Genomic DNA, 18202 nt, shown 5'->3' with positions numbered 1-18202 from the left:
CCTCGCATTGCCTTCTCCAAAAAGCTCTTTTTCACCAAATCCGCCCTCAAATCTCGGAACTCCACCTCTTTTGGCAATATCACTTTTCGGGTTACCTCCTGTCGATCCGACCTTGCCTCTGTGCAATCCCGCCTTCAATTGGATCTACTCAACCCCTCCTTGGCTGAGGATGAGGAAAAGCTTTCTGAAGAGCTCACTTCCCTCGCCTCTTCGGAAGAAAGTTTTCTCTGCCAGAAATCCTGCATTAAATGGCTGGAGCTGGGTGATTCTAACTCGGCTTTCTTTCATCGATCCCTGAAAAGCTAGATTGAGCACCAACTCCATTACTCTTCTCGTTGCTTGGGATGGCTGCCCCCTTTCTTCTATCCTCGACATCAAGACCAAAGTTGCTTCCTACTTTACCTCCCTTTTAAATCCTACCCTCCGCCCTCATACCCCTTCCCCCCTAATCTCATTAACAAATTTGTTTCCCCCGCTCTGGCTAGCTCTCTGCTTGCGATCCCTTTTGATGAGGAAATCACCAAGGCTATCTCGTCCCATAAATCCAATAAGGCCCCTGGTCCTGATGGTTTTAGCATAGGGTTTTTCTTGAGCTGCTGGGATCACATTAAAGAAGACCTCATTAAAGCTATCCGTAGTTTCTTCTTCGACCCCCGCCAGCTTGCCCAAGTCAATCAGACCTTCCTCTACCTCATCCCCAAAATGGAGGATGCCTCCTCTCTGTCTGATTTTAGACCTATCTCTCTTTGCAACCTCCTCTACAAGTTCATTGCCAAAATCCTGGCAAACAGAATCTAGCTTGTCATCCCTTCCCTTGTCAGTCCCAACCAATCTGCCTTCATCTCTGGCAGAAGCATTGCCGACAACATCATTCTCTCTTCCGAAATTGTGAGGGGTTTTGACAGAAAATCCCACTCCTCTGCTGCCCTGATGAAGGTTGACCTTCACAAACCTTTGACTCTTTTAGATGGGACTTTATTTGTGAGGTGCTTTCCCAGATGGGCTTCCCCCCCCCCCCCTTTTATCCGTTGGATTTTTGCTTGCATCTCCTGCCCCTCCTCGGTTATTGTCAATGGCTCCCCTGTCGGTTTTTTCAACTCTAAAGTTGGAATTCGTCAGGGCTGCCCCCGTTCCCCTTTTCTTTTCTCTCTGGCCCTTGAAGTCCTTTCGCGAAGCATCCAAGCCAAAACTGACCTCCACCTCATTTCCCCCATTCCTAAATGCAAAATGCTAAACCTTACCCACCTGGCCTTTGCGGATGATCTTATGATCTTCTCCAAAGCTTCCCCCCCTCCATCTCGGCCATCTTGTCCTCCCTCCACCTCTTTGAGAGCCTCTCTGGCTTTCGCATTAATCTTCTTAAATCCAAACTCTTTCTTTCTGGTGTCTCGATTTCTGACAGAGACACCCTCCTCCGCCTTACGGGATTTTCTCTGGGATTCCTCCCAGTGAAATACCTAAGCCTCCCCGTCATCCCTGCTAGGCTCTCCAGCCATCATTGCACCCCCATACTGGACAGTATACGCAAGCGTCTTCAACTCTGGAAAGGCCGTATCCTTTCCTATACGGGCAGGCTGGAATGCATCCGATCAATTCTCCAATCCTCCTACATCTACTGGTGTGGCATCTTTCGTCTTCCTAAAGCCACCATCAAAGCTATAGAATCCCTCTTTTGTGCCTTCCTCTGGAAAGGGAAGGAAACCTCCCACTTCATCCTATCAGCTAGAAATCCATTTGCCTCCTCAAATTTGACGGAGGCCTAGGAATTCGCTGTATCCGCGACTCCAATACTGTGGGTATTCTGAGGTTGATTTGGAAAATCTCATCTAAGCACGATTCCATTTGGGTTCATTGGGTTTACTCCCACCTCCTCAAAAAGGATTCCATCTGGACTGCTCCGATCACTTCGGATTCCTTCTAGGTCTGGCGTAAGGTTCTCCTCCTTCGCCCTTTGGCTCTTAGAGCCACCTCCTCTTTTTTTTTGATAGGTAAGGGGGGATGTAGGATGTGAACCAGGAGACTAGAACTCAGGACCTCCTGATAGCAATGGGCCTTTACGCACCACTAGCTACCAAGTGTGCTAGGCACTTGACCACAACCACCTCCTCCTCTATTACTGATGGATCCTCCATCTCCCTTTGGCTTGACCCCTAGCACCCCAATGGTGTCCTTTACAACTTCTTTGGTGCAAGAGCAGTTTACGCCTCCGGCATTCCCAAGTCTGCTCCTCTTTCCACCATCATCGCCCATGGATTTTGGACCCCCCTTCCCCTATCCCCCCTACCCTCTCCCTGATATGGAACTCCCTCTCCCCCTTCCCCCCTCCCCCCGACCCATGCGGACGAGATCCTTTGGCTCCCCTCTTCTAATGGCCTCTTTAGCTTCAGTTTTGCCTGGAACCTAGTTAGATCCCTAGCCCCTTCTGTCCTTTGGTACAAGATAGTCAGGTTCAAAGGCCACATCCCTTGTCACAGCTTCCTAGCCTGAAGAACCCTTAACCTCTGCCTCCCAACCCAGGCCTTCCTCCTCTACCGAAGAATCCCGGTATCCCCCTCTTGTATTATTATCAAAACCAGAAATTAGAGAATGCTTGAATGATCGATTGTGATCAGCCAAGCCCCTTTATTTATAACTCTTAATAATGAAATTACATGACAAAAATAGCCCTACTATAGCCGACATAGCTAGGCAGTGCACAAAACAACTTAAAATATAAAATAAAACACCCAAAGGACCAGAATACCGTGGGGGGTATTCTGGTTTACATTATTCAACACTCCCCCTCAAGTTGGAGCAAAGATGTCGATCATGCCCAACTTGACTAGATTAGGATGAAATAACTTTCCAGGCAGTCCCTTGGTGAAGATATCAGCAAGCTGATTAGAAGAAGTCACAAAGGGAATACAAATCTGCCCATCTTCTAATTTCTCCTTGATGAAATGCCTATCCACTTCAACATGCTTGGTATGGTCATGCTGTACAGGGTTGTGTGCTATGCTGATTGCAGCCTTGTTATCACAGTCATAGTTCGAGAACTCGTTTCGTTTCGGTATTTCGAGCTGACCGAAATATCCGAAATATTCGAAATTTCGGATATTTCGGTCGAAATATTGTATTTTTTCTGGTATGTTTCGATAGGTCATTTCGGTGGGTTTTAGGCCAAGTTAAGGCCTGAAACTTCATGGAAACCATATTTTAGGCTATATAAACACATTTAAATGTTCAAATTGCAAAAATAGTCACCCAAAATGGTGTTTTGGATGTGCACCATTGATTGGCAACGTACGGTCGAACCCTAATGTATAAGTGTATAACTTAGTTAATTACACATTTACACATACACATTGTACATTAAACAAGTAAATTGACTTGGAACTAAGTTGGAAACATAATGACTCATAAGTTAAGTCATAAATCATAATATTAAGTACATAAGACATCAAGTCAATAACAAGTTAACAAATAACAACTTAAGAGTTAAGATTTAAGAAGATGATATCAAACATTCCAAATCATAATATGGCAATATCCCTAATTGTCCCCTACAAGGCTACAAGTCAAGTAGTCAACTAGTCATCATTCATCTCAAATGTTTACAAATTTGCTAATAATAACTACTCCGCCGTCCCGGATCAACCCCACTCATGGTCCGTTGGAGCCGACGTGTATTGCTCTCCGATCGTAGGGACAAATGCATGCCACGTCATAGTCCGGGAGAAGAAGCGAGTGTAGTCATCCACGGTGGCCATGTAAACGCATCATCAACACATGGTGAAGGTAACCTATCCTAGGATATAGGTCACCAAACTGTGAAGAAGTACTACCCACTGATCCACTATGATATGAGTCATATGACGGCTCTGGGAGCATGTACGGGTTGTACGGCATGCGCGCTGGTGGGTTGGGTAGCCGTTAGGAAAAGAAGTCATGCACAAAAGACGATCCACTATATCCTTGTGAGTGGGAGTCATACTCAAAGCGGGAATGGATGGAGAAGATATAGGCTGCTGCCCCCAAGGGTACTGCCAGAATGCCCTTCGCCACATGGATGTGAATGAGATGAACCATGCTCGATTGTCTTTGAGATGGACTGCTGTCTACATGAAAAGATGGGGCACGGAAATGCCCACTCGATCTCATGTCTCTATCGCCAATACTCGGTCCACCAACAGAGCCGAGATAGGGCATCAATGTCCATAAGCTCACCGCCTACTAGTACCACTACCACGACCACCGGGACGGGATGGCCACGCTGCTTTCTGAGTAGGTCGAGGTGGACGATGTGGGCCGTGTGGGCTGGTGTGGGGCCGTTGGGGGCACGGATTGTCTCTTGCTGCTCTTGTACCACAAACGGGACTCGAGTTCCCTCATATGCTTGACCACCATCACCATCATCATCACGTTCATCATTACCTTCATCATCACCTCCATCATCACCATCCCCACCAGGACCACCACCACCATCTCCACCATCACCATCTCCACCACCACCATCTCCACCAGATGACATAGACCAATCTTCATCCTCCTCATCAACACCACCAGAGGCTCGAACGGTATGGGTGACGCGTCCCGTGCATGTACCTCACCCTCTGCAGCCATGAAGTCATCCACATCGCTTTTATGTGTTCAGCTATCATGGGGTCGGGTCTACCTCCGAGGCTGATCTAACAGGCTCACCTCTATCCTCACCCAATCAACAATAGGATCTTCATCATCGACTCCACCTGGAAAATGTCGGCGAGATCGATATTTTCCACTGATACCCTCTTGTCCCATGCGTATGTGTTGCATCTTCAACCTCAAATTATAATGCACATACACTAAGTCGGAGAGACGTTCGAACCCAATCTATTTCTCCTCTTGGAGTGGATGAGAGAAAATGTACTCCAATTCCGTTCACGACCAGGATGCTTGAACATGTCGGGAGAGAACCTTGATTGCTATTTTTCTTAAATTGTTTGCCGAACCCCCATACAACGCCCACCATTCAGCTGCATTACGACAAAAGAAACATGTCACCTTCATTTCAAAAGAATAAGATATTGAATTGAGTAATGACTAATGAAGTAATGAGTATCGGCATCACCGCGTGTCCGGCCTTGCTGTGCAGCTTCGGTTCCAAAACTTCCCAATGCATCCCTAAAAGTCTCCAACTATAATCATTTGGAAAATATTTAAAATTAGTAATGACTCGTTAGTATTTAGTATTGAATTGAGTAATTCCAAATGAATTATAACTTATAAGACTCACCTCTTTGTTGCATATCGCCTGTAATTTACTATTCGGCTCCAACTTGGCAACTACTTCTTTGACTGCGTTAATAAGACTATTATTCAACCCAAGCCTATGACTGTATTGGTACTTGGGGTTCAAATAATATCCTGAAATTGACATTACATATTGACTAGTTAGTTATATATCCTTCAAATTAGCTTTAAAAGATGTAATTGCATAAAAAACAAAGAGTGTACACTCACCAGCCTTATGCAGTGGATGCATAAGTTGATTTTTCCAGCGCTCCTTGATAATTTTGAGAAAGTGTTTGCTACCTCGTGGATTTGCATTGTACACACCTTCATTCATCAAGTCTATGGCAGCATATAGATGTGGCATGGTTGGTCCCTTAATAGCGAGAATCAACTATATGCAAAACCTTGACCACCGGGTCCGAAGTTGTACCACTTTATGCAACTTAGACCAAAAATCATCTAATGAAATTGTAGCTTGTGCTTCCCTACCACCATGGGTATTGGACCCATTCCAGTTGAACCAGTCTACAGAGGCAAACATTGATCTCAGTCCAGACTTCTTGGTTTCTATACTCTTGAGTGCAATGTAGTTGGTGGCGGATCTAGTTATGCCTGGCCTCACTAAGTCCTCCCCACACTTCTCCCTCAAGAGGTTTAGTGCAAACCCATGGTTGTAGACAAAGTTGGTCATTTGCCTTGCCTTTTCCACGACATGTTGTACCAATTTGATCTTTCCCATGTCCTTCAACATGAGGTCTATACAATGGGCAGCACATAGAGTCCAAAACAACCGGTACTTTTTGTTTTGCATCAACCTCTCACCGCCACTCTTGTAGTTGCTTCCATTGTCCGTTACAATTTGGACAACGTTCCCCACTCCGACATCTTCTACCACTTCCTTCAGCATTTTGTAGATATACTTTGCATCCTTTTTCTCCTTGGATGCATCAACAGACTTCAGAAAGATTGTCCTCCCATCACAATACACCATAAAGTTGATGATGGACTTTCTTGTAGGACCAGTCCAACCATCACACATTATGGTCACCCCATAGTTCTCCCACAGCCCCCTCATTTCATTGATGTAGTCTTCAAGCTCTCTCTTACGTTGGGGCAAATACACATTCATAATCTCATATGGGGTGGGCCCCTTATACCTGGGCCAGCCTCGGAATGGAATCTATCATAGTCCGATAAAAGGGGCCTTGTCTTTGTGTTTCTTTGGGATGGTATGGTATAACATCCACTTAGCTATAGATTCCTTCACCATCTCCTTCAGATTTTTCCATGCTCCTTGATTTTTGGTTGTTTGTTGCCTTTCTTTCTATAAACACCAGGTGGTTGGTGAAGTCTTTGGGTCATCTTGTGGTGGTGGAGGCGGAGGGGAGCTGCCTCGTACTCGTGATCTCTTAAAGGGATTAGGCAACCCACCTCCTCCACTTGTACCGCTCCTCCACTACCCTAGCACCGCTCAGAGGTACTAGCTCCTCCACTACCACCTACTCTCTCGACTCTCTCCCGATCCTCATGATAGCGCTCTGCTCATCATCTGTGCTCGTCTCCAATCCCTAGCCTCTTGCTCGGTCTCTATATCATCGGGAACATAGACATCATCATTGTCATCATCATCATCATCACGATGGCTTGATTGGCCTCCGTATACCTCATTTGCTTCCTCGAGATCTACTTTTGCCTTCTCCCTCCGAGCCTTCCTCTTACTCCCTCCTTCATGTAATCAATGACAGCCCTAGATACCTCCACGGGGACCATATGACATGCGACCACTTCGGAGAATTCCCGGCTAGATGTTGTTTGAGTCTAGTGGCACCACCTCCCAAAACTGCATGTGACAATAGTTGCATTGGGATTTTCTTTTATCCCCATCAATTAGAGTGCCATGCAACCATGCAATGTCACCCCTAGTGCGCTGGGTGTGCTCCCCTCCTCCTGGGTCTGGGCCGGCTGCCTCTGCCCCTCTTGCCTCGGCTCGTCGTTTACCACGGTTCGTCATAATCGAGACTAGTTTATTGTTGCATGAATAAAAGACAATTCATTAATCATTGAAGCACATCAATTCTTTTAGTTTAAAATTTTAAATGTTTAAGAATTAAGATTTAAGAGCACTAACACAAGTATATAAGTATATAACTATTTAGTATTTTTCCCCTAACCCTCATATTTTTCTCATATTTAAAAACAATTTTTAAAAATATTTTTCAAATAAATATTGGCCTAGCACAACAAAATTGAAAAGATATGTAAATGGGCAGCAAATAAGAAGTATGTACAATTTACTTTTATTATTTTCAGTAATTGTAAAACAAAAACCTCATATTATTTCTTATTTTTTGCTATTTTTTTGAATTTTTTAAATATTTTTTATAATTTTCAAAAATTAAAATAATTAATTATTGGCAGAAAAATATTTTTGACACCATGAGGCCGTAGATCGGCCAATAGTGTCTAACATATATTTAATTCATCACCATACAATATTCATAACCCTTATTATTTTTTGATTTTTGTTGTAAATAAATCCAATTTTTGAAGTAGAAAAATAAATAAATGATATATATACCAAAAAAAAATTTCGACACCGTGAAATCGTAGATCGGCTTCCGGTGTCTAACAAATATTTATTTCATTACAAACAAACATGTTGATCAAGCATTTCCCTAAAAACAATCAATTTTGAGAATATGGTTTTACCTGAAATAGTGGAAAGGCTTCACAGATGTGCTAAGAAGTTTGTTCTCCAAGTGATTCCGGCGTAGTTGTGGCAATGATTCAAGTGGGAAGTGGAAGATTGAAGAAGAAATAAGCAAAAACCTTAAAAAACCAAGCAAAGAGGAAAAATGCTCTCGCTTTTAATTTCATGAGACTATCGAAACATGGTATTTTATATAAAGCATTTTCTCGAGATTTTGAAATCTCAGATTTTGAAAAATCTCGAAATATCGAGAATTTGATCGAAATTGAGTAATTTTTTGATTCGAGGGGTCATTTTGTTTCGAGGGGGTCGAAATTCTTGAAATCTCGATCGAGATTTCGAGATTTTGAACTATGATCACAGTACAACATCATAGGAAGGCGAATAGGAATACCCAGATCTTGTAGCAGACCTTTAAGCCAGAGTAACTCACAAATTCCTTGTGCCATAGCTCGAAACTCCGCTTCGGCACTAGAACGGGCAACTACATTTTGCTTCTTGCTACGTCAGGTGACAAGATTTTCACCTACAAAGGAGCAATACCCAGAAATAGACTTCTGATCTGCAGAACCAGCCCAATCAGCATCGGTGTATGTTTCTATTCGTAGGTGACCATGTGAAGACAAAAGAATGTCTTTTCCAGGAGTTGACTTCAAATAGTGTACAATGCGAAGAACAACCTCCATATGAGAAGTGTAGGGATTATGCATAAATTGACTCACAACACTTACAATAACAGCAATGTCTGGACGAGTGTGTGAAAGGTAAATCAGCTTCCCTACAAGCCTTTGGTACCGGCATTTATCAACAGGCTCACCTTCATTTTCCTTGAGCCGAACAGTGGGATCCATAGGAGTATCCGCAGGATGGCAGCCTAGCAAACCTGTTTCAGCCAACAAGTGTAGGACATACTTTCTTTGGGAGAGAAATATGCCTTTTGAAGATCTGGCCACTTCAATCCCAATAAAGTATCTCAATTTCCCTAGATCCTTAATCTCAAATTCCTGGCCAAGGAAGGTCTTCAACTGTCTGATCTCATCACCATCATTGCCAGTAACCACTATGTCATCAACGTAGACTATAAGAACAGTGAGTTTTTCACCAACCCTCTTGATAAAGAGTGTGTGATCAGCATTACTCTGCTTATAGCCCACATAAATCATGGCCTTGTGGAATCGACCAAACCAAGCTCTGGGTGACTGTTTCAGCCCATACAGTGCACGCTTCAGCCTGCACACTTTTCCTTTATTTCTGTCACAAGAGAACCCTGGTGGGATGTCCATATATACCTCCTCCTCCAGTGCTCCATTTAGGAAGGGGTTTTTAACAGCTAGCTGCTGCAAATCCCAACCAAGGTTAACTGCACATGATAACAACACACGAACTGTATTCAACTTTGCAACAGGTGCAAAGGTCTCCTGGTAATCAATGCCGTATGTCTGAGTAAAACCCTTGGCCACGAGTCGTGCCTTAGACCTATCCACAGTGCCATCCATCTTCTATTTCACCACAAACACCCATTTACATCCAACGGTTTTCTTCCCAGGTGGAAGAACCACAAGCTCCCATGTGTTATTTTTCTTCAAAGCCTCCAATTCTTCCATCATGGCTGCCTTCCACTTTCCATCTGATAGAGCTTCCTACCAATTGTTAGGAACACAAACAGAAGAAAGAGAAGAAATAAAAGCATGAAATGATGGGGAAAGGGAGTCATATGAAACAACATGAGATATGGGATGCTGAGTGTAAGACCTGACACCTTTGCGAAGGGCAATAGGTAACTCAGGAGAAGGAACATTACCGGGTGGAGAGGCAGGTTCTGGATCCAGGTTTGGCAATTGGATGGGTACGGGAGCAATAGTTGATTGAACCTGCTTATGTTTCCTTGCATAGGTCTTCATATTGCTAGCATCAATCCTCCTCTGAAATTCACTAATGGTCCTCTGGATAGGAGTCTGGGCTGGAGAGGTTTGCTCCCCCTGAATGGAGGTTATCTCCCCCTGTATAGGAACCTCTCCCCCTGACTCGGGGGGAGGACTAGAAGTAGGCTGAACAGATTCAGACTCATTATAAACAGGCTGGAGTGGAGGTGGAGAGTCTATAGTCAACACATCTTCACTAACACTCTCCCCCTGAAGAGGTGGGGACACATAGTAGGAGACACTCTCATGAAACACGACATCCATGCTGACAAAAGTCCGGCAGGAGGGAGGGTGATAGCACTTGTACCCCTTCTATGTAGCAGAGTACCCTGAGAAAATGTACCAAAGACTACGTGGGTCAAGTTTGCCCGGGGGCCTTGTATCCCTGGCATAGCAAACGCAGCCAAAAACCTTAAGGGGAACAACAAAGGAGGAAGAGCCAAGTAATAGCTCAACAGGGGGTCTAGAGTTAAGGGCCCGACTGGGCAGCCTATTAATTAAATAGGCTGCAGTAAGGACAGCATCCCCCCAATAAATGGAAGGGACGTTACGGGCAAACAGAAGAGCACGAGCTACCTCTAAGAGGTGGTGATTCTTCCTCTCAGCCACACCATTTTGGGCTGGAGTATCAACACAGCTGGTCTGATGGAGGATGCCATGGACAACCAAGTATTTTTGGAACTGACCTTCCATGTACTCTCTCCCATTATCACTCCTTAAAATCTGAATAGTGGCATTAAACTGAGTTTTAACCAGCTGGTGAAAGTGCTGAAAACATGAAAAAACCGCACTTTTAGTATGCATAAGATAGACCCAAGTGAACCTAGAATAACAATCAATAAAGGTGACATACCACCGATGACCTGAAAGAGAAACTTTTCTACTAGGACCCCACACATTAGAATGAACAACATGAAATAAAGAAGATGATCTTTTATTAGAAGTTGGATAATTTGAACGTGTCTGTTTGGCCAAGACACAAGGCTCACAAAAGAAATCTCCTTTATTACAAGTATTACTTAATGCTGGAAATAAAGTAGATAAAGTACCTAAAGGGAGATGTCCTAGCCTAAAGTGCCATATATGTAATTCAGAGGAAAACGATGCTGGGGAACAAAGCCTAGAAGGTAAAGCCTGAGTAGATGCAGGATCTCCATCAAGCAGGTACAATCCGCCATGCACTTTACCCGATCCAATCATCTTCCCCGAGTCCAGTTCCTGAAAAACACAATGAGTAGGAAAGAAGGTCACTTTACAGTTTAAAGATTTGGTGATACTGCTAATGGAGAGAAGGTTAGTGGTAAACTTGGGAATATGCAACATAGAAGATAATGTTGAAGAAGGGGAACAGCCAATGGATCCTTTCCCAGATATGGAGGAGAGGGACCCATCAGCAATTTTAACTTTGTCCTTACCAGAAGCAGGAAAGTAGGTGTTAGAAAGACTGGAGGAACCTGTCATGTGATCAGTAGCTCCGGAGTCTATGATCCAAGGAGTGGAAACTATTGATGCACAATGACCAGCAAAGGAAATACCTGTACGGGCAAAGAAGGAACCTGAATTGGCAGCAGATGTAGTGGGGGCAGCAGATGTATTCAACAGGCGCAGGAGAGCTTGAAGTTCTTCTTGGGAGAAACCGATGTCAGTAGTGGGAGTTGGAGCTACACTTTCAGTGTGATTGGCTTTGTTTTTAGGCTTGGTACGACCCCGTTTGCTCTCAAAATCAGCAGGCTTCCCATGAAGTTTCCAACACTGAGCCTTAGTGTGATATGGTTTGTGGCAATGGTCACACTTCACAGGCTCCTTAGTAGTAGCAGTAGCAGCAACCTTATCAGCAGAAGTGTCAGTAGTGGAACCAGTAGTCTATAAGGCTGATCTTTCAACCTTAGGAGTGATCATCATAGTAGCCCCCCTTGTCTCTTCACTGTGTACATAGGAAAAGGTTTCCTCCAAAGTGGGAAAAGGAACCTGACCAAGAACCTGCACCTGAATAGGATCATACTCATCATTGAGTCCAGCCAGAAAGTCATACACCTGAAACTGATCTACAGAGGTGTGGTAGGCAGTGATATCAGCAGCAGTGGTAGGCTGAAATTGAGCATAGTGATCCAATTGCTGCCATAAACACTTGAGGGCAGCATAGTACTTAGTGACAGTCATCTATTTCTGAGTAGTGTTTTGAAGAGTTTTCCTGATCTCATAAACCTGAGCACCACTCCCTCATAAGTACCCTTGACAGTAGTCCATATTTGAGTAGCAGTGTCAAGGAGAAGATACTGACTAGAGAGGTCAGTGGTCATGGAGTTCAGAACAAAGGACATCACCATTGCATCATTGGCAGCCCATTTAGTACGAGCAGCACCTTCTTCAGTGGGCTGTTTGGTGGTACTAGTAAAGTGGCCAGTGAGTCCCCTACCAGCCATGGTCAGGGATAATGATCTGGCCCAAATTAGATAGTTGGTACCATCAAGCTTGATGGCAGCAGCGTAGGGAAGGAAATCATTCCTGGTCTGATCTCCTCCAGAAGCAGCCGAGGTTATCTCTGAGTCACCCATAATTCAGCCAGGCAAATATCGATTCTTGAATTATGGAAAATTCTGATCTTCAAACAAACTTCAGCAATTGGGGTTGAAACAAAGGTCGATTGCAGCAGAATAATCAGGGAATTATCCCAAAAAAAAATCTTCCCAAACAGCAGCCCAGAAAACCTAAATCGATAAGGTGTCAGGGTTTTGAAATAACCCTAACAATTGAGATCGATAATAGGAAAGAAGGGCTGGAACTTGAGGGTTTCAATTTGGGAGAACTCAGATGTGATGTATGCGGTCCAAGGTCTGGCGATGGTGCTCCAAAGTAAACAATTAACCTTGCATGTCGATAGGGTCAATCTTCGAAAAAAAAGGAGCAGCAAAAAATCGCAGAGACAAAACAACAGCAGCTATCGATCTTGTATTTGTGGCATTAAAACTGAGGTGGAATGAAGGGCAGCACTACCATAACAGGATCACCTCATTAGTGCTGCCCTTGAAGAATTGAGAGAACCAAAGGAAGAGAAAGAAGAGAGAGGAAAGAAATCGATGAAGGGGATGAAACAGAAGAAGTCGATGGAGGGGAAAGGTCTTGAAAACCCTAGATCAGAGAAGATGGCTCTGATACCATGTTATCAAAACCAGAAATTAGAGAATGCTTGAACGATTGATTGTGATCAGCCAAGGCCCTTTATTTATAACTCTTAATAATGAAATTACATGACAAAAATAGCCTTGCCATAGCCGACATAGCTAGGCAGTGCACAAAACAACTAAAAATATAAAATAAACACCAAAAGGACCAGAATACCCCCCACGGTATTCTGGTTTACATTATTCAACATGTATCTTTTGTTGGACCGATCACAAAGATATTGACCACCTTTTCTTTGAGCGCCCTTTTTCTTCTACCATCTGGAAAAAAGTCCTTTAGTTTATATGGCCTCGTAGTAGGAGACTCCTCGCCTTTGTTAGAGAGCGGTTATGGTTGGACATGACTTGCCCTGGGCACACTATCTGCGACGCTATAGGTAAGCTTGTGTTTGGTGCGATCCTGTATCACATTTGGATGGAGAGGAACCTTCGGAGATGGACCTCCAATTCTCGTTCGTTCGACTTGATTTGGAAAGCCATCTTTTTTTATGTGCCCTCCAAGCTTGGTGTTTTGCCTTTGAAGGCCCTTTTGGATTCCCTAAGGAACATGCATATTGTTGTATCTTGGGGCTTAGATAACACTCTCTTAAGAACCTGCTAGTTGGGTCTGTTTGTTCGCCCCCCTCTCCTCCCTTTGTATATTCCCCTCCCCCTTTTCTTCTCCCTCGCCCCCCTTGGGCTTTGGTAATACATTATTTATTCATAAAAAAAAAAGATGGTAAAAAGGATAAAACGTATAGGAAGAAGTTATAGCAGTAGTCAATGCAGCATCCCAGAGACATCCTACTACAAGGGTGGGTCGGCTACACGGGTCCTTGTCCTTCAAACAACTCTATTTGCGGTCATAGTAGGATTGAGCCCTATCAGACGCATATCCTTTCTTACCACTTCTTCAATAGTCATTTTAGGCCTGTCCCTACCTCTTTTAGCTCCGTCAAACTGAATTGGGTCACTCCTTCTTACTGGTGCATCCATGGGACTCCTTTGTACATGACCATACCACCTCAAGCGGCTTTCACGGAGTTTGTCCTGGATGGGTGCAATACTCAATTCGGTTCTAATAACATCATTTCTTATTTTATCTCTCCTGGTCGTGCTGCACATCCTCCTCAACATCCTTATCTCCGCTACACTCATCTTATCTATATTATTCTTCTTAACTGCCCAACACTCCGCTCCATATGTCATAGCTTTATTACTGTCTTGTAGAATTTCCCCTTGAGCTTAACAGGCATGCGTTTGTCACATAACACTCCCAATGCACCTCTCCACTTCATCCATCCTACCTTAATTCTGTGGGAACATCATCTTCTATATCGCCCTCCTTGTTAAAGGTTGATCCCAGGTATCTAAAGCAATCACTTTGTAGTAGCTTTCGCTCAAGTTTCACCACTTCATCACCTCTACTGGTTTGACTGAAGTTACACATCATATATTCTGTCTTGGTTCTGCTTAACTTAAAACCTCTTGATTCGAAGCTAGATCTCCATAACTCCAGTTTTGCATTTGTCCCTTCCACTGCCTCATCTATCAAAACAATATCATCCCGCGAATTAGCGAATAGTATATACAAAGGGACCTCATCTTGGACTTGCCTAGTTAGGTCATCCATGATGAGTGCAAACAAATAAGGGCTTAGAGTTGATCCTTAGTGCAACCCAATTGTAATTGGGAATTCGTTACTTTGGCCCTCTACAGTTCTAACACTCATCACTATGCCTTCATACATGTCCTTAATTATGTCCACAAGGTTACTTGAGCTCCCTCTCTTCCTTAGGACATGTCACCCAAATGAGTTCTCTAGGAACTCTATCATAGGCCTTTTCTAGGTTGATAAAGATCATGCGGAAGTTCCTTTTATAAGCTCTAAAAATTTTCGTAAGTCTCCTTAGAAGGTAAATAGCTTCTGTTGTGGATCTCCCTGGCAAAAAACCAAATTGATTCTCCGATATATCAGTATCTCTTCTGAGGTGTGCTTTGATATTTTTTCCCATAGTTTCATGGTATGTCTCATTAGTTTTATGCCTCTATAGTTATTGCAGCTCTGGTTATCACCTTTATTCTTATAAATTGGGACTAGAATGCTTCTCCTCCAATCATCTGGCATTTTCTTTGTACTCAAAATCTTATTAAACAGCTTGGTTAGCCAAGATACCCCCCATACTCCTAAGCTCTTCCACACTTCAATTGTACCTTTGTTGGTGGAAATCTGGTTACATGGCGAAGCAGGAAACAGACCACGATTGCCATATCCACTGCTGAAGTAGAGTATAGAGCCATGACCCATACTACTGCAGAGTTGATGAAGATTAGATCTCTCCTACTTGAGATGGGGTTTCTTGTTCCAACCCCTATGAAGATGTTTTGTGACAATCAGGCTGCCATCTATATTGCTAGTAATCCGGTCTGTCATGAAAGGACTAAGCATATAGAGGTGGATTGTCATTTTGTTCGCAGCGCCGTCTTGAAGAAATTGGTTGAGACACCGTTTGTCTCCTCATCTGATCAGATTGCTGATGTGTGCACAAAGTCCTTATTTGCTCCTGGTTTTAGCACTTGTTGTAACAAGCTGAGCATGGGGGTGATATATATGCTCCAGCTTGAGGGGGAGTGTTGAAATATCTGGTTATAGGAGCAGATAAGTCTTTGTACCTAGTTTATTTATGCTCTTTGTTATGTCGGTTTGTATAAGGGCATATTTGTCCTTGTTTTTATTCTTGAGACATTCTTATAAATAAACTGGAGCAGACCTGTGGCAGATTATTCTATTCTGTCCGCAGGTCCTCTCCCTTCTTGGGACTTGCGTGCTTTCTTTCTCCTCTCTTCTTCTCTTTCTTAATGCTCTGATCTGGTTACAAGGTTCTGGTTTACTAATAGACTTGATTGACTAAGCACACTAGTGGATCACATGGTGGCCTTAGAGGCAGCCACCATGTGCATGCTTAAGTAGGTGGTGGCAAGGCTTGGATAGTCATATAGTTGCTGGAAATTCCTAAGGCTGCTGAGTTCTTGAGTTAGAAAAAAGAAAGAAGAAGAAGAGGAAGAAGAAAAGGAAGTATAGGTAAGTTTAGTTTCTTCTTCTCCTCTAGTAGTTTTTATTTCTTTGATGGGTTAATTGATTAGTTTGCTTACTGTTTACATAGGGGGTTAAGGGATTTATATTGCTGAAAGCCTAAATTGAAAGAAGAGATTGCACAGGAAGTTGAGCAGAGAAGCAAAGTTTGAAGACCTATTTGAAGTGTAGATTGAATTCTTGAGGGGTGCTTATATGTACTTAATTACCTACCAAACGTAGAGGTGATCAAATCAAAAGGAAACAAAGGTGAGGGAATCATGGATATTGTATATATGTGATTGTTGTACTGTTTAGTGACGCGTATGTAAAGTATATGTATATGTGAGTTGTTGATGATGCCTATGTGAGTGCTGTCATGATGTATTCTTTGGATGTCATGCATTGATGAGCTTTTAGATAATGTTATATGCTTATGTTGGTATTCTAGTATGAGAATGATTATGAGACCGATATGTGATGCAATGTATGGAATGAAGAGATGATAATGATGTATATGCATGTAATGACATGATGATGATGATGTATAAGCATAAAATGAGATGACGATGGTGACGTTTAAGCATGAAATGGAAAGAGGAAGAAAGAGAATGAAATGTATGAAATGAAAGTTAATGCAATAACAATACCATGTGTCTACCGTCCCTTTCCAGCCGGGAGTTATGTATTGGATGAGGTATACTGTAATGGTAATTCTAGAGCATGGCGTATGGGTCATGTTGTCTAATGCAAACCATTAAATTCTAGAGCATGATTTACGGATCATGTGGTTTAGTGCAGACCATTTAATTCTAGAGCGTGATGTACGGATCGTGTGGTCTAGTAAAGAGAGTTAATGATAGAGCATGTCCTCATGGTCATGTGGTCTATCTGAGATGATGCGAGGCCTAGTTTACCTCAACATTTATGTGCAGATTCTGTAGTACACCATTGACTTGACTTAACCCAACATTAAACCTGTGTTCTTATTAAATGTATATACACATGTACACATTTACGATTACTAGCATGTTCACCTCACTAGGCTTTTAGCTCATCCCATTTTATATGTTGATTTTACAGATGAGAAGGTAGGAGAGCGTGTATATACTGAACCAAATACAGATAGATGTTTGTGTGTCAGGCTGAGTAGCCGATGAGGGTTACTAATATACTGTTGTGTTTGTAAGAATGTATAGGATATGTTCCAGAAGTGAGAAATGTAATAACTTTTGAATACTGAATACAATGATCTGCCACTAGTGTTATTGTTGTTTGTAAATACTCTTTAGAAGTATGAAGTATATACAACTCCAATTAGTAAGTCTTCCGCTATGTATGTTATGTTATATGGGAGTTGTGATAATAAATCAAGGTATATAGAAGATCATTTGATCAGCGCCCGTGAGGGCAGTACCTTTTACCCTGTCCGGGTTCGGGTCGTTACACCAATAGTCATTAGACAGTATCTCACCACATAAGGAAAGCTAGACAGTAAGTGTTTTGAATATCTTGATCCTACGGAGAGCTAGATCTAGCTACTTTTTGGCTGACGAGAGATGGGTTTTAAAGGGCAGAGTTGGGAGGGATTCTATGTGTTGGGTTCTTTTCCTCCGTTCGTTCGTTGCTGACTTTCCGTCATGGGTTCCTCTCTTTATCATCAATAAGGTTGTTATCCTGGAAACTGAAAAGAAAAAGGGAGCAATAGGTGAGATTGAGAAGGCCTTTAATCCTTATAAAAATTAATATTCAATTGATAAATTTTATGCTTACAGATGATCATCATGCAATACTAAGTAAATGTTTCTTTGTTGAACAACCGTTTTCTTGCCTACCATTAGACTTTTTAAAAGACAATGATTTGGATAGAAGAATCATTGTGTCACCTTCTGGAAACTTTCTACCAGTTCCATAAACAGACAAAAGTATCTGAGGGTTTTTTAATAATATTTTTTACCCACTTAGTGTATTTGCTTAAATACCCTAGATACCAATTTTCCATCATTTTATTGATCTGTCGATGTAATCAAGGTTCGAGAACTCGCGAGATCTCGGTTTTGGGCAAAACCGAGTCGAGTTCCTA

At 42.7% G+C, this 18202-nt stretch overlaps 1 protein-coding gene across 4 annotated transcripts in view; it reads left to right on the top strand.

Moving 5' to 3' along the window:
• The window catches only part of LOC122658834 (paladin), a 216034-nt gene that overhangs the window by 40354 nt on the left and 157478 nt on the right, over positions 1-18202 (top strand). The window lies entirely within an intron of this gene.

Source organism: Telopea speciosissima, chromosome 4 (genome assembly GCF_018873765.1).
Source record: "Telopea speciosissima isolate NSW1024214 ecotype Mountain lineage chromosome 4, Tspe_v1, whole genome shotgun sequence".
NCBI classification, from domain to species: domain Eukaryota; kingdom Viridiplantae; phylum Streptophyta; class Magnoliopsida; order Proteales; family Proteaceae; genus Telopea; species Telopea speciosissima.
This window is presented reverse-complemented; position numbering and strand designations above follow the sequence as displayed.